The sequence below is a fragment of the Littorina saxatilis genome, linkage group LG9, assembly GCF_037325665.1.
Source record: "Littorina saxatilis isolate snail1 linkage group LG9, US_GU_Lsax_2.0, whole genome shotgun sequence".
Taxonomy (NCBI): Eukaryota; Metazoa; Mollusca; class Gastropoda; order Littorinimorpha; family Littorinidae; genus Littorina; species Littorina saxatilis.
In genome coordinates this window covers 62,297,903-62,324,670 of record NC_090253.1, presented here as the reverse complement: position 1 = coordinate 62,324,670, position 26,768 = coordinate 62,297,903, and the positions used below count along the sequence as shown (strand labels likewise).

The window sequence follows — 26,768 nt, the reverse complement described above, 5'->3', positions numbered from 1 at the left end:
ATTTTTTTTCCTCCCGGCGTCTTTCTGTTTAGTTTTCTTGTTCTTTTTGGTGTATTTTTTCTCTGTTGTTCCAATGTTTCATTGTTTTGTTTATTATGTATTTGATTTCCTAACTGTTGATACATTTTGCAGATAATTATGATCACGCTTGATGAGCGACATCGTATTGGATGGAAGAGGTGAGTATCATGTTTTTTTCTCAAATGTTATTTGTTTGTTTGTGTGTCTGTGTCGAGTGTGTTTACACAGCATACCTCTCCTCTGTATGTACTGTGGTCAGAGAGAGAGAGACTTACCTGACGTCGGCCTGACGTTGTTCAAGCTGTGAAAAGAACCATTTTGTGCAGGAAAGGGTGTTTTTGCAGTGCATAGTGGCTTACTTTTAAATAACAACGTTGAGTGGGACGAAATGGACCTGCAGGATAAAGGAATGGGGGGATGGGTGTGCAATTGGTGGGTTGAAAATGTAGCTTTGTCAAGTATGGAAGGGCAGCGTCCCTGTTTGTAAGTGTCTGCAACTTTCATGGCACTTGATTTTTGAGTCCGGAGGGGTTATCGCTTCTCGGCCTTTTGGCTAAGATCAAAGTGTAGTATCTGTTATTGTCTATGTATTGTCCTGAAAAAGGTATCAAATGTATGGTTAAAGGCAGAGTAAGCCTCCCGTAAACCATCACAGATACGGTCAGGCTTTTACACACAGTACAAACACCCTTTCATTTAAACACTCACCAATTGAGAACATCCTAGGTGCCCTCCGTAAAGAGCGAACAATTTTCAAAGAATTTATTTTTGCGTGGTTTATCTTACCCCTGAGCCATCGTGAACCCGTGTGATCCAGTTTTCCCTTTTCACAATGCAGTCGTCATAGTTAGTAATTTGAATTCGACTCGACGTGCACGCGTGAGCTTATCTACAATAGCACGTTTTTTTATGCACGAAACAACGGCTGTGGTTCACAAGAACTCTAGCGATGGCTTTTGACTGTTGAGAGGAACGGCGATTTGCACTGATAAACCGGCCGTCGTCTGCTACGACCCTTGCGTGACCCTGCTTCCGGGCTTTTCTTTTTTTAAACTTTCACAACTTCGAATTGTTCTGATCTTGTCTTGATGAAAAACGAATTCTTTTATGATTAAAGAATGTTTGTGTAACAAGCTGTCAATTTATTATTTAGATTTTAAAAGTTAGGTCTAGCGCAAAAACGAGGCGCCGTTGTTGTTAACGGAACAAGTCTACGAAAATAAATTCTTGGAAAATGTCTCACGCTCGACAGAAAGCAGCCAGGATGTTCCCGTTCGGTGAGCGTTCAAATGGAAGTATGCTTGTACTGTATGTAGACGCTCGGGGAGCTCTGTGATGGTTTACGGGAGGCTTACTGTGCCTTTAACCTGCAGATTGTTCGCTTTGGGCTTACTAGCCAAACAGTAGACTGTCGAGACCTCGCGCTGATCCTGCTATCCGAGTATAGATACTCAGTATGGATGTGCAGGAATCAGTGCAGGTTCGACAACAAGCACCTGACTGCTCAGCAGGTCAAAAGCTATTTTGTAACCCGCATATCTAACCGGATTCTAGTGGACCACCGTCGACTGTCTGTTGACCTGTTCACTCGCCTGTGGGTCCTGCCTGGCCTGTGTAGGCCGAACGGCAGGGGGCGGGTGGTCAACACATTCCCAACTTAAAATGTAACCTGTAGCTGTCTTGGTCCCTGGGTGCGTGTTGTAACACGTGCTCAGGGACCACGGTTTTTCTTGTTTGTATCCTAGTCAGATTGGTTTTGTGTGACTTTTTGTGACTTTGTATTAAAAATCTATCCTGTACATTTGGTAGATCACATTTTTCTTAGTTTGTGTTATTTCCGCACCAAAAGTCCTTCCTTGTTGTAAAAGATCTGTATAATGTTCGTCTCCCAGTTTTGTGTAATTGAATCTCCATGCTTTTGACATGTCGCACGACACAGACACATGACAAAAACTTACCAAAAAGATCAATTTGTTTTATATTGTCCATTCTTTTTAACCTCGATGGAAAGTTTTACAAACAGATGACGTATTTTGCCATTGTTATATGTTTTATTGATTAAATGGGACCTCTACGCATTTTGTAGAGTCTATCCCAAATGTAAAAAAAAAAAAAGTATCTGTTCTTATCAGCTTAATATCTGATACGCTCCCGACAAGGGGGCTTCGATATTAAACTGATTTTTGAACTCAGGTGAAGTGTCAGGGGCTTGCTCCGCCTTCGCCACGGGTTGTCCTGGTATTGCAGTACCTCCAGGCTCGGCCCTCTCCTCACAACGAGGAGTAATAATCCAATTCAAAAGTCATGAGCACACACCCAAAGCTTTGAAAAAAAGGGTTATGATGTGTAGTGAGTAAATATGCCTTTTATTGTGGAGAGAGAGAGAGAGAGAGAGAGAGAGAGAGAGAGAGAGAGAGAGAGAGAGAGAGAGAGAGAGAGAGAGAGAGACAGAGAGAGACAGAGAGACACACAGAGAGAGAGAGAGAGAGAGAGAGAGAGAGAAACGTCTTACTTTCGATATCAGTCAGTGTGCATGGTTGTGCACTTTGCATTGATATATAGAGCTTAATTTTCACTCCTCTCTCGCCAACGGCCATACCACGTTGAAAGCACCGGTTCTCGTCCGATCACCGAAGTTAAGCAACGTCGGGCCCGGTTAGTACTTGGATGGGTGACCGCCTGGGAACACCGGGTGCAGTTGGCATCATTTTTTTTCCGTGTTTTTTTCATTGTTTTAATTTTTTTTTTTTTACAACTAGCTGACGGATAGGATAATTGTTGCTGATGGTGAAGGACGGCCAAGATTGTCTTTTCTTTAGTAGGGGGAGTCGTCCCGGAATGCAGTGTTGATTTTGATGGTGGGCTTGTGCAGTTTGCATCGATATATAGAGCTTAAATTTCCCTCCACTTTCGCCAACGGCCATACCACGTTGAAAGCACCGGTTCTCGTCCGATCACCGAAGTTAAGCAACGTCGGGCCCGGTTAGTACTTGGATGGGTGACCGCCTGGGAACACCGGGTGCAGTTGGCATCATTTTTTTTCCTCCCGGCGTCTTTCTGTTTAGTTTTCTTGTTCTTTTTGGTGTATTTTTTCTCTGTTGTTCCAATGTTTCATTGTTTTGTTTATTATGTATTTGATTTCCTAACTGTTGATACATTTTGCAGATAATTATGATCACGCTTGATGAGCGACATCGTATTGGATGGAAGAGGTGAGTATCATGTTTTTTTCTCAAATGTTATTTGTTTGTTTGTGTGTCTGTGTCGAGTGTGTTTACACAGCATACCTCTCCTCTGTATGTACTGTGGTCAGAGAGAGAGAGACTTACCTGACGTCGGCCTGACGTTGTTCAAGCTGTGAAAAGAACCATTTTGTGCAGGAAAGGGTGTTTTTGCAGTGCATAGTGGCTTACTTTTAAATAACAACGTTGAGTGGGACGAAATGGACCTTCAGGATAAAGGAATGGGGGGATGGGTGTGCAATTGGTGGGTTGAACATGTAGCTTTGTCAAGTATGGAAGGGCAGCGTCCCTGTTTGTAAGTGTCTGCAACTTTCATGGCACTTGATTTTTGAGTCCGAAGAAGGCGATGACATTTTTAAAACTCAACGCCGCCGTCAGCGGAAGAAAAAAGCACCCATTGCTAACAGTGATGCCGAACAGGCTCTGCCTCAGCCACAGTCAAAAGTCTCACAACCAGTCAAAACTGGGCCCCCTAGACACACAAAGTCAAAAAAGGTGACACCAAGTCTTCCTCCAACCTTTGCACAATACCCAGTCATTCTCACCAACGCGGCTACAGGTCCAGCTATGTTCTCGAAACTTGGGCCATCACTCCAGTGTCGTGTTTTGGTTGACGCGGTCGGTCAGATAGAAGGTGTACGACCTCTGCCCTCGGGCAAATTCTTGATTGCCTGCTGCAATGAAAAACAACAACATAAACTTGCCAATCTCACCAGTCTCGCTCAAGTGCAAATAAGATGCACTATACCAGAGGCAACAACGGAAGGTGTCATCAGACCCATCCCACTCTCTGAAGACCTTGATAAACTTCAACAATCTCTTGAGAAAGTAAAATCTCTTCAGCGGTTAAAAAACCAGAAGGGAGAACTTACTCAAGCTGTCAAAATCACTTTTTTAAAGAAAACGCTACCAGATACAGTGAAGATAGTGAAAACCTTCTTTGCTGTCGAACCCTATGTGGCCCCAGTCAGAAGGTGTACTAAGTGCCAGAGATTGGGACATGGCTCCAAACAATGTAAAGCCAGACAAGACAAATGCCCAAGATGCGGTCAAAAGAAAGACCACCCAGTTGACAACTGTCCAAATGACAAACACTGCCTAAACTGTGGCGGTCCCCACTCGGCAGCTTACTTAGGCTGTCCTGAGCTAGTTCTCCGAAGAACAGCAAACAAAATCCGAGCAGCCAAATACATCCCATATGCAGAAGCAATAAGAAGAGCAAAGTTTGAAATAATGAAAAAACAAAAGAAAGACCCAGATACATCTAATGACTCTGATTCAGAAGTCGATGAGTGCTGGGTGCTGAAAATGGCAGGGGGGAAAAGTGCTCCTCGCGGTGCCAGCAAAGCAAAGAGAAACCTGGCTACCTCCCCAGCTTTCGTGGCTGAGATTGAAAAACAGGATTATAGCACTATCTGGCCAGAACCAACAACAAGCCGCATACGCACAGGAAATCAAGGCGGACCAAGCAACCCTCGTAGTGAAAACCCCATTTCAGAGCAAAATATCGCCCTCCAGAGACCTGGACAAAGAACTGACATAAACCCTATTAATAATGAGTCTACTGTTGCCCAGAAACTAAAATCAACACACAATGTAAAAAAGGCCCCCACAAAAGCAGCAGACAAAACAAAGACAAACAAACAGCCAACAACAAACAATGAGAAAAAGGTTGCTGATGCAGAATCTCAAACTTCCCCCACACACGATTATGATGACTTGTTCATGGATGAACCAAAGTTGATGATTGTTGAGGAAGATGAAACACAAAACACACCAAAGCCACAGTCCGAAGACTGCCTCAGACAACATATTTTAAAAGAAAGCTATGCAAAGATGAAGATGATGAGCGCCGAGAACTGCGGTGAGGTGTTCAAATTCGTCACTGGCATCCTTGCTGCACTTATTGAAGCAAAAACGAATGAAAGCCCCGAAAATGTTCTGACACTTCTGACAGGGCTATATACTGAAATATTTAAGCCAAAGGAAAATCCAACTCCACCAGCCTTAAATAAGATACTTTCCACTCAATGCGCTCTTCTCGGCATTCAGGGAGGCAGATCTGTAACAGAGTCTCAACCCCTTGACAACACAATGACATAGAGAGTTGAGGGGCAGATCAAACGGTCACAACAGACTTTAGGTCTTCTGTGATTGAAATGGATTCAAGAATAAATATACTGCAGTGGAACTGTCGTTCCCTTAACACTGCTCTACCGTACCTTATTAATTATCTTAACCAAAACAACATGTTCAATGTATTATTGATACAGTCCCCACTATGTCATGCGGGAAAACTCCCCTTCATATCTGGTTTCTTTTACCCACCCGTCACAGATTATCAGGTTGATGATACGAGCGGAGCACAAACTATCAAGTACACAGTAACCTATGTCAGAGACAATCTGAAGTACAATGTTCACCCAACCCCTGTTCCGGCCGACACAAAAATACATTCAAACCTAGTTGAACTTCTGCTGAATGATGGCCCATCCATCTTCTTATTAAACATATATAACAGAAACATTACCAAAGGCCCGATTTTCAGCTGGCTCCCAGAGCTCGACGGAAGACGCACCTGGGTGATCGGAGGAGATGTCAATGGCCGAAACCCCCTGTGGGATGCCAACTTCCCCGATCAGACATGTGCCGTGGGAAAGAGCCTTGCCACCTATATAACGCAATCAAATGTGTACTTACTAAATGACGGATCAGCAACCAGAATACCCGATATCTCAAACCAACACCCCTCCGCCATTGACATAACCTTGGTTAGTCCCACTCTCGGATTAACAACGGACTGGTGCGTTGTGTCAGATAAATTAAAAAGCGACCACTTACCAATCATGATATCCATTATTGGGAAATCACCACACACAGAGCCAGGCCCAAAAGCCTTAAAATACAATTATAAAAAGGCGGACTGGGCAGTTTTCAAGGACGCTGTCACTAAGTCTGCCGATGCACATACCCTCTTGGATGGCAATCCAGAGTCCCAAGAAAGTATCGACAACAAATATAAACAGCTAAGATCAAACCTGCTGAATGCAATGGAATTGTCAATCCCCAAAACAAAACCCTTTATCGGACCCAGTAGAACTGATCAGAGCCCATGGTGGACAGAAGAATGCAGAACAGCCATCAGGTTAAAAAGAACTGCAAAAGAGAAGTATGATCGCTTCAGGTCTGCACAAAACCACAACAATATGAAATCAACTGAAGAACAATGTGACAAAATTATAGACAAAGCAAAAAAAGATTATTTTGAAAACATGTCCAGCAAAGTGAGCGATTACAGAGATGCTGGAAAAATTTGGACCAAAATAAGGAAATTCAAATGCAGACACAAGCAGGCTGAACGTCCTCTTATGCACGAAGGAAAAAAATATGAAAGCCTTCCTGAAAAAGCAGAACTGTTTGCAGATATTTTTGCAGCAGCAAGCCAAACAGATAAACTGTTATGTGAGCAGGAACTCTTCCGTAAGAAGTGGGAGGATAAACAGGACTTAAACGACCCAGAACTCAACCCTTCCTTAAAAATAAATGCTCCCTTATCCATTCAAGAACTGAAAACGGCTATAGCATCGGTGACAAAAGTCCGATCCGCCTGTGGTTCTGATCCAATAAACTATCAGGTCATACAACATTTACCAAACCAAGGATTAAATCTTTTACTGGATTTTTATTCAACATGCTGGAAGTCTGGCCTGATTCCCACAGCTTGGAAAGAGGCTGTTGTGATCCCCATTTTAAAGCCTGGAAAACCAAGAGCTAACCCTTCCAACTGGCGCCCTATATCTCTGACCTCTCATCTGAGCAAAATCTATGAAAGAATACTAAAATCCAGACTAGAAGATGAAATGGAAAGAAAAAAGGTAATACCCCTGTGCCAAGCCGGTTTCCGTCGAGGCAGGGGTGTCTCGGATCACATTGTAAAACTGTCCTCTAAAATTAAGAAAGCTCTCTCACGCAAGAAGTCTCTCTTTGCTGTCTTTTTTGACATCAAAAAAGCCTACGATACAGTATGGCACCAACGATTGTTGTTCAAATTGAAGCAATTAGGCATCAGTGGTAATATGTTTCAATACATAAAAAGCTTTCTACTGAACAGATCCTTTCAAACTGATTATAAAGGTGCCAAATCATCCACTCGCAAAGTTGACATGGGAGTGCCACAGGGCTCAGTAATAGCACCACTGCTTTTTAGCATTATGCTGCATGACATATCGACAATTAAAACACATGGAGCCGAACTGACGCTTTATGCGGATGATATTGCTCTATGCAAAGAGTATCAAAACAAAACCTATAAAACAGAACACAAATTCTCTAAAGAGTGGCAAACAGCTATAGATAACATTGCGAACTATATGCGGGAGAATGGCTTCACTCTCTCTGCCGAGAAAACTGTATTCGTTGTCTTTACAAACCGAAAACTGGAAGATCGAGAAAAGATACAGTTCTCACTAGATAAATCTGTTGTCTCACCCAGTCAGCAGGTGAAATATCTGGGCGTACTTTTCACCTCAAATGGACTATGGACTGCTCACTTAAAGTATCTTTTAAGCAAAGCAAATAAGACCATCAACCTTCTTAAAATACTGGCTGCCCAACCATGGGCAAAGTGCCCAGTTATTCTAACAAACATCACCAGAGCTCTTATAAGATCAAGACTATCATATGGACAGGAGGCCTACTTCTCGTCGGCTCGAAAATGGCTTGATAAGCTACAGTCAGCGGAATGTCGTGCCCTTCGGCTTGCCCTCGGACACCCAAGGCATTCAAAGCAGGCCATTGTATACCACCAAGCAGGATTCCTCCCTCTTGACATGTGGCGGCGTAAGTGCTGCGCAGATTACAATGTTCGAGCCAACACAGTGCAAAACTCAACAAAAGAGGAGCTACAACCGCATTACAATCATGTCCAAAACAAAAAGGCCCACTTTGGCACTACTTTCTCCTCACTGGCTCAATTCAATGCTTCACTCTTTAGTGAAATCAGTGTCGACCCAAATGATGTGGCCCAAAACCCCATATCTCGTGATCCCTCATGGACAATGAAAGAAATGAATTTTGACACAGAATATTGCACAGCTACAAAGGATGATCAGTTATTACTCAGGATACAAGCCCTTGAGCACATTGATACTGTATACAAAGGCCATGTTCATGTTTACACAGACGGGTCAGTGTTGGATGACAAGAAGGCTGGCGCAGCTTTTGTAATCCCCAGCGATGACATGACTGGGAAATTTAAACTGTGCAACAGAAACTCGATCTTCTCAGCTGAGCTCCTTGCCATCTGCATGTCGCTTGTTCATCTCAATCTCAAGAACACTCCTCCTCAAAAGATAGCTATATTCTCTGACTCCAAAGCAGCCATTGAAGCATTAAGATCTAACAAAAGATCAAAAAGACATGATCTTGTCATTGCCATAAAGGAGCTGGCAAATAAAATTATAAAAAAAGGAAGCGAGATTAACCTGGTCTGGTGTCCAGCACACGTGAACGTGCCTGGCAACGAGAAAGCGGACAAAGCCGCCAAAGAAGCTGCCCAAGGCATAGGCGCCTCCGAGGTAGACCTGCCATTGTCTGCTTCTGAGATCAGTAGCCTTACAGACTCTCTTCTCTGGAGAGAATGGAGGAACAAATATATGCACAAGGCTATAAGCTCTGGCTGGCTCATTCGGGAAGCCCCATCAAAACAGATGAACACCTATAACTCATGCCCACGTGTAATAAAAAGGATTAACCGCCTAAGGGCAGAAGCTGGGAATTACCAATTTCTAGAGCTTAAATGCACCTGTCAATCCGACCTCACCATTGCTCATTTGACTTTGGAATGTGATTTGAACTCATGCCACTTTCAACCCCTGACTCAGTTTATAAACTCAAATAGAAATATTCTGCCAAATACCTCAAAGGAAAAATTAAGCTATCTTTTAAGTTTCAATAAAGACCTTGGGTGGCAAGGTCCCAAACTTATCGCTGGACTTATGCACACGCACCCACTTGGTCCCTGGATATGAAGAGACGTTGCTGCGGCTGACACCATTGCTTCTCATACAGCTACTATATATTTTTTATCAGAACTTTTAAAAATACCATTTTATATCCAAGTATCTCTTAACACCATTTTTAATTAGATGAGCGAGAGTGTGCGGGGGGCGGGAGGGTGGTGAACCACTGTACATAAAGGGAAAGTTTGTGTGCGTGCATGTGTGTGTGTTCTTAATCTAAGACAAATGTCGCCAATGTTTTTACAGAGTGACGTTAAATAAACGATTTTATCATCAACCGAAGGGGTTATCGCTTCTCGGCCTTTTGGCTAAGCATGAAGACGGGAGTCCGCAGTCTCCGCCTTGAAATGAAGAAAGAACAACAACGTGAGATCCCCCACATGATCTCACTTAAAGACGAGGGACTCCAATTCCTCGTCACCGTTCGAGGAAGGGCACCACAGTGCCTAGGGTGTGGCCAGGTCGGCCATACCCGAGGACTCTGCCCGAAGTCCACCAGGGGACAGCAGCAGCTTCAGAAAAAGAGGGTCCAGGAGGCTACAGCCTCCAAGCTGACCAACCTTGGAGAGCTCCCCAAGGGCCGCGGACCTCCCCGACCAGCCCGTGAAGAGGCCTCCACCCCCACAGCCCCTTCCAAGACGGCAACAGAGTCCGACGCCCCTCCGGCCCCCGCCCAGAAGTCAGATGCCACCGTCGACTTAGACCAGACCACCAACACGGACACCACCGACAACACCACGACCACCTTTGCCAGCGCGAGTCCCGCTCCCACCGCCACTCCCGAGGACGAGGAAAGCGTGTGGGACCCTCTCAGCTCCCAGAGCACGACCTTCCAGGACAGCCAGCCCCTCATCACACAGACCCCGATGTCCCAGGCAGCGGATGTCGCGGGGAGTCCTGACCTCGACTCTGACCTTGACCTCTCCTCCTCCGAGTCGCCGCTCACTCCGGAGGAGCAGGCGGTAGACTCCCTGCCCTGTGCTCAGAGCGAGTCCCAAAATGAAGTGGACGCAGACCCTTCACAGGCCAGACATCGTGGACTGCCCCTGATGCCTCGGCGTCCTTCCTCCCGATCCAGCGAGGATTGGGGTAAGAGGAAGATGGACCACTCTCCAGAGCTCTCTAAAAGAAACTGTGTAGTCACCGAGGACAGTATGGACCAGTAACCAGAACTTTGTAGACCTTTTTTGATGTAACCCGCAACCTGCCAACACTCCAGATTATTTCATCATGCTCTGTGAGTACCAACCATGTATTTTATTGAAATTGTGTTAACCTTTGTAATGTTAATAGGTTCTTTGAACTGCAACGGTCTTAGAGACCAAAACAAAGTACAATTAGTCAAGCATTTAATTGATAGGGAAAAAATTGATGTTCTATTTTTACAAGAAACTCATATTGACACTCTAAATTTTGGACGTAAAGTAGCCTGTAAACTAGGCGGACATGTGTTTTGGTCTTTTGGACAGCCTCGTGGAAGAGGCGTCGCCATTTTTGTTAGTAAAACTGTCAATTTAAAAGTTCAGCGTTTTGTCTGTGACCCCTTTGGGCGATTTATTTTGTTAGACGTCAACATTGACGGTAAATCAGTCAGATTTTTTAATGTTTATGCGCCAAACATTCCTGCCCAGCGGAGACAGTTTTATAAAGATATTTACGGCCATTTTGTAACCCCTAAAACTATCGTGCTAGGAGGTGACTTTAATTGTATTTCCAACCCTAAACTAGATAAAATAGGTGGGAATGCTAACAGAGGTGTAGATGGCTGGGCAGAGTTGTCCACCCTGTTAACAGATTTTAGACTAAAAGATGTATTCAGAAATAAATTTCCAAACCAAGTAGCCGCCACATGGCGTAGTAGTCAAGTTAGCTGCAGGTTAGATAGAATGTATCTACCAACTTGTCATTTAGACTCAGTTAAATGTGTAAAACACATTATAAATTCAGTCTCTGATCACGATTTAGTTCTGGTTTCCCTGTCCTCATGGACAGGTATAGAGACAGGAAAAGGATATTGGAAATTTAATAATACTTTGTTACAAGATGAAGATTTTTGTGGAAAAATCAAAACAGTATTTGCTATGGCTAGTGAAGAGATCCCCGATGATGATTTCATTTTACCGTGGTGGGATAACCTTAAACAAGATTTTAAACAAATAGCCAGCGAACACAGTAAATGGTTACATATTAACAAATTCCGTGAATATAGAGCTTTAACTGCACAGTATTTAGTCGCAGAAAAAGCCGGAAAACCAGAACAGATGCAAAAGATAAAGGACAAATTAAAAGCAATGGATGTAGCCAGTCTGATAGGGTCCCAAATCCGCTCACGTGCCCATTTATTAGACAGTAGAGAACAACCATCTCGATATTTTTTCCAAAAAGAACTTAACCAAGGTCAAAAGAAAGTAATAAAAGAGGTTTTTAACAAAGAAGGTAACTTGTGCACTAGCACAGATTCTATAGTTCAGAGTTTTCACGAGTTTTACCAGTCTTTGTATACTAAAGAGCCAGTTAACCCAGATGTGGCAACCCAGTTTTTGAATGATCTCCCCACTTTAGCCCCTACAGAGTCTGAGCACCTAGGCTGTGAGGTAGAGATAGAAGAAGTCAAAACTGCAGTTGCTCAAATGGAAAATAATAAATCCCCTGGACCAGATGGCCTGAGTAAAGAATTTTTTGCTTGTTTTTCCTCTCACTTAAACCCCATTCTTGTGAGAGTTTTTAATGCCATGTATGACTTTGGAACTCTGAGCGAATCTCAGAAAATGTCTTATATAACCTTGCTTTGTAAAGACGACACCCACCCTGAGTTGTGTAAAAACTATCGTCCCATCTCATTACTGAATGTGGATTATAAGATTCTGACAAAGATTTTATGTAACCGGCTCCGTCCTCTTTTGGCGGATATTGTACATCCCGACCAGACTTGCTCCGTTCAGGGTCGCTCTATCATAGATAGCTGCCATCTTGTCCGAGATCAGGTCGATTTTTGTAACACTCGAAACGGGTGTGGTATGCTGTTGTCAGTTGATCAGGAGAAAGCTTTTGATCGTGTTGATCACTCCTATCTTTTGCGTGTTTTAAAAAGTTTTGGATTGGGCGACAAGTTTGTTCGCTGGATCGATCTTTTGTACAGAGACATTAAAAGCAGTGTCATTGTTAACCAGCATGTATCGCCTTGTTTCGAGGTGCAGCGTTCAGTCCGTCAGGGTTGTCCGTTGTCTCCCCTTTTGTATGTGCTGTGCCTCGAGCCAGTTCTAAATAAGATTAGGAAAGACCCGGCTGCACTAGGATTTCATGTTCCAGGTAGTCCGGAAGAATGTAAACTTTCTGCTTTCGCAGATGACAGTAAATTTTTTCTACGTAATGATAACTCTGCTCGTGTAGTTTTGAGCTGGTTTACTAAGTTCGGACAGGCGTCCGGAGCAAAACTAAACAACCATAAAACTGAATGCATGTATTTAGGGCGATGGAGAAACCGTAAGGACTCTCCCCTCGGCCTCCCTCTGGTAGATAATATGACAGTTTTTGGAATTAAAGTGGGCAACGTCACACAAGATGACATATGGCAACCTCTGCTACTAAGGATAGAGAAAACCCTAAACTTGCTCAAGAGTCGTAACCTGTCTATGTATGGCAAAGCCAAAACTGTAAATATTATGATTTTGTCCAAATTGTGGTACGTCGCCACCGTTTTACCTCCCCCTGACCATTATGTTAAGTTGTTTGAAAGACGTGTTTTTGATTTCGTGTGGTCCTCTCGCAACGAACAAGTTAACCGGGAAACCATGTTTTTGAGTCCGGAGAAGGGAGGAGTAGGAGTTGTAAACATTCGAACAAAAGTGAAGAGCCTCTTGTTAGCACAAGTCTTGAAAGTCTTTTTAAGTAAAGATTGTCCATGGGTATTCTTTGGACACACCTTTTTGGGGTTAGTGCTTCGGCGTTTTCCCGACTATGTTTTTTCAAACAACCAGCCGCATTGTGTGGAGGACCTACCCTCATTTTATGTAAATTGCCGTGCTGCCGTACAAGCAGTACTTTGTGCAAAACCTGATTTTGTCTTTACATGTACTCAAACTTGCAAAATGTACTATCAACTTCTGTTAAAGGCCAAAAATACTGTGCCTAAGTGTTGTACAACCTTTCCACAGCTACCCTTCAATATTCTGTTTCGCGATCTGACGAACAAAGTGCTAGACCCTGTCACTCTAAATGTGTGTTTCAGGCTAGCACATGACGTTCTGCCAGTCGCATACAGACTGTATTTGTGGAATTACCCCGTAGTCCGTTTTTGTACGTTTTGCCGCACACAGTGTGAGACGGTAGAACACTTGCTGTTTTACTGCCCACTGTCTCTGCTTGCCAAAGAATGGCTCCACAACATGCTCAAAGATTTGTGTGATTTGGATTTAAATATTGAAATGCTTCGTTTTGGGCTTGTCAACCCCACGGTTGACTTCCGTGACCTCGCACTGGTTCTGCTATCCGAGTACAGATACTCAGTATGGATGTGTCGGAACCAGTGTCGATTTGACAACAAACGTCTAACTGCACAGCAGTATAAAAAATACCTAACAGCTCGTTTGAGCAACAGAATTTTAATTGACCATCGTCGTCTGACGATTGACAAGTTCACCCGCCTATGGATCCTGCCTGGTCTGTGTAGGCTGAACGGCAGGGGGCGGGTGGTCAACACCTTCCCTCCTTAAAATGTAACTTTTCCGTAACTGATGGTCATTGGGCATGTGCTAAAAGGAGAGTGAGAGGCAGCGTGAAAAGAAAGAGTGAATGACGTACATGCCCGGTGACCAAGTGTGAATGTGTTGAGGAATAATGCTTGATCTATGTGTGTAAAAACATGTTTTTTGCATATGTCCAGCCATGATGATTGTATGATGATTGTATAAGGGAATATTCCTGCGAACATGTTCCGTATGTATGAAAATAGCCTAGTCATTGCAAAACCTATTTTGTGCAAGCGATGCTGTTTTTGCTGCCAAGCGCGCACTGAACAGCCTTGCAGGCACCAACAGACGCCGACCCCCTTTCCTCCCCCTCCCCCCCCCCCTCTTTCGCTACCTTGACCAGTGCACAGCTACATATCAGCCCGCACACTGACATTCTTTGTACTCGGCACATACACACCCTTTCTCCCAGCCTCTTGGCTCTCTCCTCTTCCTGCCGCTCCCTTTTCCCACGGCAATAAAACACCCTCCTCCCTACCCTCCCCCTCCCCCCCCCCCCCCCACATGTGCCAGACGCTGTCTGAACTCGGGGCGCCCCTTGCAGATAACCCCCACCAGAACACACATTCTTTGTACACCACGTTTTCCCGGTTTATGTGCAACACTGTGCATGAACAACTCACAAAATACGCAAAGTAAAAAGACCAACTTGTTTTATTCTGTACATTGGGTAGATCACATTTTTCTTAGTTTGTGTTATTTCCGCACCAAAAGCCCTTGATTGTTGTAAAGGATTTGTTTTATGTTCGTCTCCCAGTTTTGTGTGATTTGTAATTGAATCTCCATGCTTTTTGACATGTCGCACGACACAGACACATGACAAAAACTTACCAAAAAGATCAATTTGTTTTATATTGTCCATTCTTTTTAACCTCGATGGAAAGATTTACAAACAGATGACGTATTTTGCCATTGTTATATGTTTTATTGATTAAATGGGACCTCTACGCATTTTGTAGTGTCTATCCCAAATGTAAAAAAAAAAAAAGTATCTGTTCTTATCAGCTTAATATCTGATACGCTCCCGACAAGGGGGCTTCGATATTAAACTGATTTTTGAACTCAGGTGAAGTGTCAGGGGCTTGCTCCGCCTTCGCCACGGGTTGTCCTGGTATTGCAGTACCTCCAGGCTCGGCCCTCTCCTCACAACGAGGAGTAATAATCCAATTCAAAAGTCATGAGCACACACCCAAAGCTTTGAAAAAAAGGGTTATGATGTGTAGTGAGTAAATATGCCTTTTATTGTGGAGAGAGAGAGAGAGAGAGAGAGAGAGAGAGAGAGGGAGAGAGAGAGACAGAGAGAGACAGAGAGACAGAGAGAGACAGAGAGAGACAGAGAGAGACAAAGAGAGAGAGAGAAACGTCTTACTTTCGATATCAGTCAGTGTGCATGGTTGTGCACTTTGCATTGATATATAGAGCTTAATTTTCACTCCTCTCTCGCCAACGGCCATACCACGTTGAAAGCACCGGTTCTCGTCCGATCACCGAAGTTAAGCAACGTCGGGCCCGGTTAGTACTTGGATGGGTGACCGCCTGGGAACACCGGGTGCAGTTGGCATCATTTTTTTTCCGTGTTTTTTTCATTGTTTTAATTTTTTCTTTTTTTTTACAACTAGTTGACGGATAGGATAATTGTTGCTGATGGTGAAGGACGGCCAAGACTGTCTTTTCTTTAGTAGGGGGAGTCGTCCCGGAATGCAGTGTTGATTTTGATGGTGGGCTTGTGCAGTTTGCATCGATATATAGAGCTTAAATTTCCCTCCACTTTCGCCAACGGCCATACCACGTTGAAAGCACCGGTTCTCGTCCGATCACCGAAGTTAAGCAACGTCGGGCCCGGTTAGTACTTGGATGGGTGACCGCCTGGGAACACCGGGTGCAGTTGGCATCATTTTTTTTCCTCCCGGCGTCTTTCTGTTTAGTTTTCTTGTTCTTTTTGATGTATTTTTTCTCTGTTGTTCCAATGTTTCATTGTTTTGTTTATTATGTATTTGATTTCCTAACTGTTGATACATTTTGCAGATAATTATGATCACGCTTGATGAGCGACATCGTATTGGATGGAAGAGGTGAGTATCATGTTTTTTTCTCAAATGTTATTTGTTTGTTTGTGTGTCTGTGTCGAGTGTGTTTACACAGCATACCTCTCCTCTGTATGTACTGTGGTCAGAGAGAGAGAGACTTACCTGACGTCGGCCTGACGTTGTTCAAGCTGTGAAAAGAACCATTTTGTGCAGGAAAGGGTGTTTTTGCAGTGCATAGTGGCTTACTTTTAAATAACAACGTTGAGTGGGACGAAATGGACCTTCAGGATAAAGGAATGGGGGGATGGGTGTGCAATTGGTGGGTTGAACATGTAGCTTTGTCAAGTATGGAAGGGCAGCGTCCCTGTTTGTAAGTGTCTGCAACTTTCATGGCACTTGATTTTTGAGTCCGGAGGGGTTATCGCTTCTCGGCCTTTTGGCTAAGATCAAAGTGTAGTATCTGTTCTTACAGGCTTTAACGTACCAGGTTTGGGAGACCAGGTTAAACTTGCTGCGTTTGCAGATGACAGCAAATTTTTATTGAGAAATGATAAGTCTGCTTTGGCAGTGCTAAGTGTATTTGAGAAATTTGGTCATGCTTCAGGTGCAAAGTTAAATAAAAATAAAACAGAATGCATGTATTTAGGGCGATGGAGACAACGTAGAGACTCTCCCCTAAATGTGTCTTTGGTAGACAATATGAAAATTTTTGGAATTACGATGGGTAATATAACTCAAGATGACATCTGGCATCCATTGTTTAAAAAGATAGAAAAGACCATCAATTTGTTCAAAAGTAGACAGTTATCCATGTACGGAAAAGCTAGAACTATTAATACAATGATTTTGTCCAAGTTGTGGTATGTAGCCACAGTTTTTCCTCCCCCGGACCACTATGTTCGGATGATTGAAAAACGTATTTTTGATTTTGTGTGGTCCTCTCGGAATGAACAGGTTAACCGAGAGACGATGTTTTTAAGTTGTGAACAGGGAGGTGTAGGAGTTGTAAATATTCGATCAAAAGTTCAGAGCCTATTGTTGGCCCAGGTAGTAAAAGTATTTTTAGACAGAGAGTGTCCATGGGTGTCCTTTGGACATACCTTTTTGGGGCTTGCCCTTCGAAGGTTCAAAGATTATGTATTCTCCAATAACCATCCACATTGTATCGAGGATATTCCTTTGTTTTATGTCCATTGTCGTGCTGCTATTCAAGCAGTCATGAATGCATATCCAAACTTTGTTTTTTCTGATGGACAAACATGTAAACTGTTTTATGATAAGTTGTTAAAAGCCCGAAACACAAAGCCTAAATGTATAAACACGTTTCCAAACATACCTTTTAAAACTGTATTCCAGGATTTGAAAAACAAAGTGCTCGATCCTGTTACCTTAAATGTGTGTTTCAAGCTAACTCATGATGTTATTCCTGTTGCATACAAACTGTACCTTTGGAACTATCCTGTATTTCGTTTTTGTTTACATTGCCGTACGCACTGTGAGACAGTTGAACACGTGTTTTTCTACTGTCCACTTGTCCAGCTTGTCAGAAATTGTCTATGTATTGTCCTGAAAAAGGTATCAAATGTATTGGTTAACCTGCAGATTGTTCGCTTTGGGCTTACTAGCCAAACAGTAGACTGTCGAGACCTCGCGCTGATCCTGCTATCCGAGTATAGATACTCAGTATGGATGTGCAGGAATCAGTGCAGGTTCGACAACAAGCACCTGACTGCTCAGCAGGTCAAAAGCTATTTTGTAACCCGCATATCTAACCGGATTCTAGTGGACCACCGTCGACTGTCTGTTGACCTGTTCACTCGCCTGTGGGTCCTGCCTGGCCTGTGTAGGCCGAACGGCAGGGGGCGGGTGGTCAACACATTCCCAACTTAAAATGTAACCTGTAGCTGTCTTGGTCCCTGGGTACGTGCTCAGGGACCACGGTTTTTCTTGTTTGTATCCTAGTCAGATTGGTTTTGTGTGACTTTTTGTGACTTTGTATTAAAAATCTATCCTGTACATTTGGTAGATCACTGTTTTCTTAGTTTGTGTTATTTCCGCACCAAATGTCCTTCCTTGTTGTAAAGGATCTGTATAATGTTCGTCTCCCAGTTTTGTGTGATTTGTAATTGAATCTCCATGCTTTTGACATGTCGCACGACACAGACACATGACAAAAACTTACCAAAAAGATCAATTTGTTTTATATTGTCCATTCTTTTTAACCTCGATGGAAAGTTTTACAAACAGATGACGTATTTTGCCATTGTTATATGTTTTATTGATTAAATGGGACCTCTACTTTTGTAGTGTCTATCCCGAATTAAAAAAAAAAAAGTATCTGTTCTTAACATTTACCACTGAAGCTGAGACTTTTCCACCGCACACCGCCGACTCAGGACTGTCCGCAACCCATGCGGGTTTTTCTGATTAAGCTGTCTGCGGAGGGAAATTAAAGGGAAACAATCCCGTTTTTTGACACTGGTTGCTTCCCTTGGACCACCGAGCTACAGCCATGACCGCGACTTCTCGCAATTCCAGAGGGATTTTGGACCTGACCTCCACTGCAGGCTCCAAGGAGAAGGAACCAACTCCCCGCTTTTCGTACGCGGATCGCCTTCGGGGAGCCCAAACCCCAACGACTAGCCAGCCGTCCCTCTTCCCTCCATCTTCTGTCGGGGTATGGAAAATAAAACTGCGTGAAGGGGACAGAGATGACAAAGTAAAACAATGCTCTGTGAAACTTCACCTAACGGGCCGGAACGCGTCAGGACTCTCCCAGGACGCCATCATCGCCGCCCTGACGGGGATCGGCATTGCAAAAGGAGATGTCTACTCTCTGTGGAGAGGAGAAGATCCGAGGGAGGTCCACCTGACCTTCAAGTCTGAGGCGGCAGTGGACATGTGTCTACTGGAAGACACCCTGGACCTGCCCAACAACGTCTCTGGGACCTTCTCCTCGGCCTCTGGTAGCGTAGTCGACCTATGTATTCATTGGGTGCCGGAAGACATCAGCGACCAAGTTTTTGTCAGACATTTCCAGGAACTGGGAAAGATCCGTGGTGTCCGCACCTTTGAAAATGAAAGAGGCCTCAGGACGGGGGTGAGGAACCTGCGTCTGGAGATCCCGAAGCAGAGACAGCACGAGATCCCCCACCTCATCTCCCTGGAAGACGAGGGTATCCAGTTCCTGGTGACCGTGCGAGGGAGGGTACCTCAGTGCCTAGGCTGTGGCCAGGTCGGCCACACCCGTAGCTTCTGTCCCAAGACCACCAGAGGACAACAGCAACTACAGCGCCAGAAAGTTCAGCAACAGGTGGCGTCGAAGCTGACCTCCTTGGGAGAGGTTCCCAGGCCAAGAACCTCACAGCCCAACGCACCATCCCATGAAGGGGCTGCTGCCGGCCGTCCCGAGACCACCACCCCTCAGCCAGGGACCGTCACCGAACAGCCGGGGACAGCCTCCAACCAGCCTGAGGCTGTCGCCAAGCAGTCCGGGAACATGATTGAACATCCCACGATCGACACAAACCAGACTAAGGCCGACACCAGCTGCCCTGACGCCCCAGCCAGCACGGAAGAAGCCGCCAGACCCACACAGCGAGACCCAGAGAGTGTCTGGGACCATCTCAGCTCCCAGAGCACTATCTGCCAGGACAGCCAACCCCTCATGACGCAGACTCCGATGTCCCAGGGAGCGGACGTCGCTGGGAGTCCGAACCTCGACTCTGACCTTGACCTCTCCGCCTCCGAGTCACCGCTCACTCCGGAGGAGCTGATGGTAGAATCCCTGCCCTGTGCACAGAGCGAGTCCCACAACGAAGTGGACACAGACCCCTCACAGGCTAGACATCGGGGATTGCCCCTGATGCCTCGGCGTCCTTCCTCCCGATCCAGCGAGGATAGTAAGAGGAAGATGGACCACTCTCCCGCAGAACTCTCTAAAAGAAACTGTGTGGTCACCCAGGACAGTATGGACCATTAACCAGAACTTTGTAGACATTTTTTGACGTAACCCGCAACCTGCCAACACTCCAGATTACTTCATCATGCTCTGTGAGTACCAACCGTGTATTTTATTGAAATTGTGTTAACCTTTGTAATGTTAATAGGTTCCTTGAACTGCAACGGTCTTAGAGACCAAAACAAAGTGCAATTAGTAAAGCATTTAATTGATAGGGAAAAAATTGATGTTCTATTTTTACAAGAAACTCATATTGACACTCTAAATTTTGGACGTAAAGTAGCCTGTAAACTAGGCGGACATGTGTTTTGGTCTTTTGGACAACCTCGTGGAAGAGGCGTCGCCATCTTTGTTAGTAAAACTGTCAATTTAAAAGTTCAGCGTTTCGTCTGTGACCCCTTTGGGCGATTTATTTTGTTAGACGTCAACATTGACGGTAAATCAGTCCGATTTTTTAATAATGTCTATGCGCCAAACATTCCTGCCCAGCGGAGACAGTTTTACAAAGATATTTACGGGCATTTTGTAACCCCTAAAACTATCGTGCTAGGAGGTGACTTTAATTGTATTTCCAACCCTAAACTAGATAAAATAGGTGGGAATGCTAACAGAGGTGTAGATGGCTGGGCAGAGTTGTCCACCCTGTTAACAGATTTTAGACTAAAAGATGTATTCAGAAATAAATTTCCAAACCAAGTAGCCGCCACATGGCGTAGTAGTCAAGTTAGCTGCAGGTTAGATAGAATATATTTACCAACTTGTCAGTTAGATTCAGTTAAATGTGTAAAACACATTATAAATTCAGTCTCTGATCATGATTTAGTTCTGGTTTCCCTGTCCTCATGGACAGGTATAGAGACAGGAAAAGGATATTGGAAATTTAATAATACTTTGTTACAAGATGAAGATTTTTGTGGAAAAATCAAAACAGTATTTGCTATGGCTAGTGAAGAGATCCCCGATGATGATTTCATTTTACCGTGGTGGGATAACCTTAAACAAGATTTTAAACAAATAGCCAGCGAACACAGTAAATGGTTACATATTAACAAATTCCGTGAATATAGAGCTTTAACTGCACAGTATTTAGTCGCAGAAAAAGCCGGAAAACCAGAACAGATGCAAAAGATAAAGGACAAATTAAAAGCAATGGATGTAGCCAGTCTGATAGGGTCCCAAATCCGCTCACGTGCCCATTTATTAGACAGTAGAGAACAACCATCTCGATATTTTTTCCAAAAAGAACTTAACCAAGGTCAAAAGAAAGTAATAAAAGAGGTTTTTAACAAAGAAGGCAACTTGTGCACTAGCACAGATTCTATAGTTCAGAGTTTTCACGAGTTTTACCAGTCTTTGTACACTAAAGAGCCAGTTAACCCAGATGTGGCAACCCAGTTTTTGAATGATCTCCCCACTTTAGCCCCTACAGAGTCTGAGCACCTAGGCTGTGAGGTAGAGATAGAAGAAGTCAAAACTGCAGTTGCCCAAATCAGCAAATGGAGAATAATAAATCCCCTGGACCAGATGGCCTGAGTAAAGAATTTTTTGCGTGTTTTTCCTCTCACTTAAACCCCATTCTTGTGAGAGTTTTTAATGCTATGTACGACTTTGGAACTCTGAGCGAATCTCAGAAAATGTCTTATATAACCTTGCTTTGTAAAGACGACACCCACCCTGAGTTGTGTAAAAACTATCGTCCCATTTCATTACTGAATGTGTGTTACGGCTGGAATTTTCGTGTGTATGTCTGTATGTATATTTACTCCTATCAGAAATTGTGCGTGCTTCTCTCTGTTTACTGCCTAGTCTTCCCACACACACACAACACTCCAACCAGGCACAAAGACAAGAACACGGTTACGGCCCTTTGCCCCTGTTCCTCTATTGAAATATTCAATCAACACAACATAAACATATTATTTCCCATGCATTCTACAAATCACTCTCACTCAACATAAAAGTTTCTATTTCTGTCAATATACAGAAATCTAGCTGCACAGAAATACACACATGTTACTTTCTCATGCAGTCTATAATTCACGTGCACACACGTAGAACACTTCAAGCTTTGTTCCGTGGGAGCCTGTCTGCCCCACTACACACGAAGTCATTGTCTCAGGCAATACTTCTGTCAATTGTCATTTCTGTTACACACAGATAAAAAGTCACGAACGCTCTACGTCTCGTGTTTGTTAACTTGGGGAACTTATCTCCACACAGCTCTCTCGCCGGTTACGTCTTTCCAGTCGTACTCACACAAATACAGTGACACGCCCTGGTCCACACCACCCACGCAAACTGTCTTCGCGTGGTGGAATGGGACGGGGTCCCCGTTCTTCAGCGCTTCACGCTGACTCCCTCCTGCGCCCCCGAAACTCACGGCTCAGGACGCAAAGGCGGAACCTCCCGTCTCGTCTCCCCACTTCCGCGACCCACTCGGCCCGGGATGCTAAAATACACAAGTTTAAACTACCATAAGTCTCCATACCTGAATAAACTTTTCTACTCAATAATACTGACATTCTTTATCACTACCGTCAACTAACTTATGCGGTTACAGTATATACACCCGCTTACTCATAAGCGACTTCATTTCCGAAAAACATGTAAACATTCTCTTTTCAACAATGGCTGACAACAGCGCACGCTTTTCAGCCAATTCACACATGACTCTCCCGGTCATTTCTCAAGTCAATATTTCCGAGCAAAATAATATCTCCGAGCAAAATACAATTCAATAAATACCTGTAAACACAGCAGTTGAATCCTACGATTCAATTCCGCGGCACGAGTCGTACCAACCGACCTCCAGCGCCCGGTGAGAAACTTTACCAAAAAGAGACCCGTCTTCTCCCTTCAACGGTCTGTAAAGCTCTGCTTGTCTACGGTCTATAAAACGCGACCTCAGTTAATACTCTTCTCTGATTGGTCACATCTCACACATGACAGCACTGCACTGCACGAGTGATATTTTACTGTGCGGTGCCTACTCAAAGTTTGTGGCCCATGAAATTTTATACACCTGCGTCACATAACTCCAATACAAAATTATGTACAAATCCATTTGTCACAATGTGGATTATAAGATTCTGACAAAGATTTTATGTAACCGGCTTCGTCCTCTTTTGGCGGATATTGTACATCCCGACCAGACGGACTTGCTCCGTTCAGGGTCGCTCTATCATAGATAGCTGCCATCTTGTCCGAGATCAGGTTGATTTTTGTAACACTCGAAACGGGTGTGGTATGCTGTTGTCAGTTGATCAGGAGAAAGCTTTTGATCGTGTTGATCACTCCTATCTTTTGCGTGTTTTAAAAAGTTCTGGATTGGGCGACAAGTTTGTTCGCTGGATCGATCTTTTGTACAGAGACATTAAAAGCAGTGTCATTGTTAACCAGCATGTATCGCCTTGTTTCGAGGTGCAGCGTTCAGTCCGTCAGGGTTGTCCGTTGTCTCCCCTTTTGTATGTGCTGTGCCTCGAGCCAGTTTTAAATAAGATTAGGAAAGACCCGGCTGCATTAGGATTTCATGTTCCAGGTAGTCCCAAAGAATGTAAACTTTCTGCTTTCGCAGATGACAGTAAATTTTTTCTTCGTAATGACAACTCTGCTCGCGTAGTATTGAGCTGGTTTACTAAGTTCGGACAGGCGTCCGGGGCAAAACTAAACAACCATAAAACTGAATGCATGTATTTAGGGCGATGGAGAAACCGTAAGGACTCTCCCCTCGGCCTCCCTCTGGTAGACAATATGACAGTTTTTGGTATTAAAGTGGGCAACGTCACACAAGATGACATATGGCAACCTCTGCTACTAAAGATAGAGAAAACCCTAAACTTGTACAAGAGTCGTAACCTGTCTATGTATGGCAAAGCTAAAACTGTAAACATTATGATTTTGTCCAAACTGTGGTACGTCGCCACCGTTTTACCCCCCCCCCCCCCCCCCCCCCGGACCATTATGTTAAGTTGATTGAAAGACGTGTTTTTGATTTCGTGTGGTCCTCACGCAACGAACAAATTAACCGGGAAACCATGTTTTTGAGTCCGGAGAAGGGAGGAGTAGGAGTTGTAAACATTCGAACTAAAGTGAAGAGCCTCTTGTTAGCACAAGTGTTGAAAGTCTTTTTAAGTAAAGATTGTCCATGGGTATTCTTTGGACACACCTTTTTGGGGTTAGTGCTTAGGCGTTTTCCCGACTATGTTTTTTCAAACAACCAGCCGCATTGTGTGGAGGATCTACCCTCATTTTATGTAAATTGCCGTGCTGCCGTACAAGCAGTACTTTGTGCAAAACCTGATTTTGTCTTTACATGTACTCAAACTTGCAAAATGTATTATCAACTTCTGTTAAAGGCCAAAAATACTGTGCCTAAGTGTTTTACAACCTTTCCACAGCTACCCTTCAAAATTATGTTTCGCGATCTGACGAACAAAGTGCTAGACCCTGTCACTCTAAATGTGTGTTTCAGGCTAGCACATGACGTTCTGCCAGTCGCATACAGACTGTATTTGTGGAATTACCCCGTAGTCCGTTTTTGTACGTTTTGCCGCACACAGTGTGAGACGGTAGAGCACTTGTTGTTTTACTGCCCACTGTCTCTGCTTGCCAAAGAATGGCTCCACAATATGCTAAAAGATTTGTGTGATTTGGATTTAAATATTGAAATGCTTCGTTTTGGGCTTGTCAACCCCACGGTTGAGACTTCCGTGACCTCGCACTGGTTCTGCTATCCGAGTACAGATACTCAGTATGGATGTGTCAGAACCAGTGTCGATTTGACAACAAACGCCTAACTGCACAGCAGTATAAAAAAAATACCTAACAGCTCACAGCTCGTGTGAGCAACAGAATTCTAATTGACCTTTTCGGTATCTGAGCAGCTCTCGCGAGACACGCTCTTTGTTATGCTTTGAACATCGCGAGAACTTCGAACTTTGGCTTGTGTAGCTCGCACGAGATCGCTGTACCGCATGCTTTGCTATGCTCTGAAGTTTGCGAGAGATCACGAGAGCTTGGAATACCGATAGGGTCTATTGACCATCGTCGTCTGACGATTGACAAGTTCACCCGCCTATGGATCCTGCCTGGTCTGTGTAGGCTGAACGGCAGGGGGCGGGTGGTCAACACCTTCCCTCCTTAGAATGTAACTTTTCCGTAACTGATGGTCATTGGGCATGTGCTAAAAGGAGAGGGAGAGGCAGCGTGAAAAGAAAGAGTGAATGACGTACATGCCCGGTGACGTGAAAAGAAAGAGTGAATGACGTACATGCCCGGTGACGTGAAAAGAAAGAGTGAATGACGTACATGCCCGGTGACCAAGTGTGAATGTGTTGAGGAATAATGTTTGATCTATGTGTGTAAAAACATGTTTTTGCATATGTCCAGCGAACATGTTTCGTATGTATGAAAATAGCCTAGTCATTGCAAAACCTATTTTGTGCAAGCGATGCTGTTTTTGCTGCCAAGCGCGCAGTGAACAGCCTTGCAGGCACCAACAGACGCCGACCCCCTTCCTCCCTCTCCCCCCCCCCCCCCCTTTCCCTACCTCGACCAGTGCATAGCTATGTTAGGCGCGTTTGATCGATCTGCGCGATCGCGCGATCGCGCTGCGCGTTTGGTGGATCGATCAAACGCGCACACATCGATCGATGTGTGCGCGTTTGATCGATACAAAGAATACACGAATCGTTAAAACGCGCAGCTCTTATATACTTGCGCATTTGGACGATCCGTCTCACAAATCACCATCGTACTACGCACACACACGTCTGCTGGCAATGACCGGAAGTAGGCCTAGCTATAAGTGTCTAAACAGTATGTGCGCGTGTGTGTGGGTGTGTGTGTGTCTGGGTGTGTATGTGTCTGGGTGTATACGTAAGTGCATGTTTGTGGGGGTGTGTGTGTGTGTGTGTGTGTGTGTGTGTGTGTGTGTGCGCCGGTGTGTGTCTCTTATGTGGTTCACAACCGTATTGAACTTTTCGCTTGACATCAAGCTTGATTTGGGACACATGGCTGATGTATCTGCCTCCACTGTGACTTGCAGTGTGTGCCTAAACCTCTCCATCATGTATCAGTTAAACGAATGAAGAGAGAATGAAGCAATCAAGAGAGAATGAAGCAATAAAACTAACTTGAGCCTATGTGAATAGAGCTCAGCAGTAATCAAAAACAACAAAAAAGGAGCTGAATTGTAATCAAAAACGTTGTTGGGGTATATTTCGGAACATTCCTGTATTTGAAACTTTTCACTTCCGGCGTGCGATGTGTGTGTGTGGTAGGGACTTACTTTGTGACAGATCGTCCAAATGCGCAAGTATAAGAGCTGCGCGTTTTAACGATTCTTGTATTCTTTGTATCATAAGTTCTTTGCATCCACCAAACGCGCACACATCGATCGATGTGTGCGCGTTTGATCGATCCACCAAACGCGCAGCGCGATCGCGCGATCGCGCAGATCGATCAAACGCGCCTAACAGCTACATATCAGCCCGCACACTGACATTCTTTGTACTCGGCACATACACACCCTTTCTCCCAGCCTCTTGGCTCTCTCCTCTTCCTGCCGCTCCCTTTTCCCACGGCAATAAAACACCCTCCTCCCTACCCCCCCCCCCCCCCCCCCCCACATGTGCCAGTCGCTGTCTGAACTCGGGGTGCCCCTTGCAGATAACCCCCACCAGAACACACATTCTTTGTACAACACGTTTTCCCGGTTTATGTGCAACACTGTGCATGGACACCTCACA

At 44.4% G+C, this 26,768-nt stretch overlaps 7 non-coding genes and 1 pseudogene across 7 annotated transcripts; all 8 read left to right on the top strand.

Annotated features, from left to right (window-relative positions):
* The first annotated feature begins 554 nt into the window (after positions 1 to 554).
* Positions 555 to 697, top strand: LOC138977666 (U2 spliceosomal RNA; annotated as a pseudogene).
* A 1,396-nt stretch (positions 698 to 2,093) lies between these two features.
* On the top strand, positions 2,094 to 2,293 carry LOC138977653 (U2 spliceosomal RNA). Its single transcript, XR_011459444.1, has one exon. It is a non-coding gene; the product is annotated as a U2 spliceosomal RNA (small nuclear RNA).
* Positions 2,294 to 2,606: 313 nt separating this feature from the next.
* LOC138977531 (5S ribosomal RNA) lies at positions 2,607 to 2,725 on the top strand. Its single transcript, XR_011459331.1, has one exon. It is a non-coding gene; the product is annotated as a 5S ribosomal RNA (ribosomal RNA).
* Positions 2,726 to 2,933: 208 nt separating this feature from the next.
* LOC138977530 (5S ribosomal RNA) lies at positions 2,934 to 3,052 on the top strand. The gene has a single exon (XR_011459330.1). It is a non-coding gene; the product is annotated as a 5S ribosomal RNA (ribosomal RNA).
* Positions 3,053 to 14,976: 11,924 nt separating this feature from the next.
* LOC138977652 (U2 spliceosomal RNA) lies at positions 14,977 to 15,176 on the top strand. The gene has a single exon (XR_011459443.1). It is a non-coding gene; the product is annotated as a U2 spliceosomal RNA (small nuclear RNA).
* Positions 15,177 to 15,473: 297 nt separating this feature from the next.
* Positions 15,474 to 15,592, top strand: LOC138977529 (5S ribosomal RNA). The gene has a single exon (XR_011459329.1). It is a non-coding gene; the product is annotated as a 5S ribosomal RNA (ribosomal RNA).
* A 211-nt stretch (positions 15,593 to 15,803) lies between these two features.
* On the top strand, positions 15,804 to 15,922 carry LOC138977528 (5S ribosomal RNA). Its single transcript, XR_011459328.1, has one exon. It is a non-coding gene; the product is annotated as a 5S ribosomal RNA (ribosomal RNA).
* A 556-nt stretch (positions 15,923 to 16,478) lies between these two features.
* LOC138977662 (U2 spliceosomal RNA) lies at positions 16,479 to 16,680 on the top strand. The gene has a single exon (XR_011459451.1). It is a non-coding gene; the product is annotated as a U2 spliceosomal RNA (small nuclear RNA).
* The last annotated feature ends 10,088 nt before the right edge of the window (positions 16,681 to 26,768 follow it).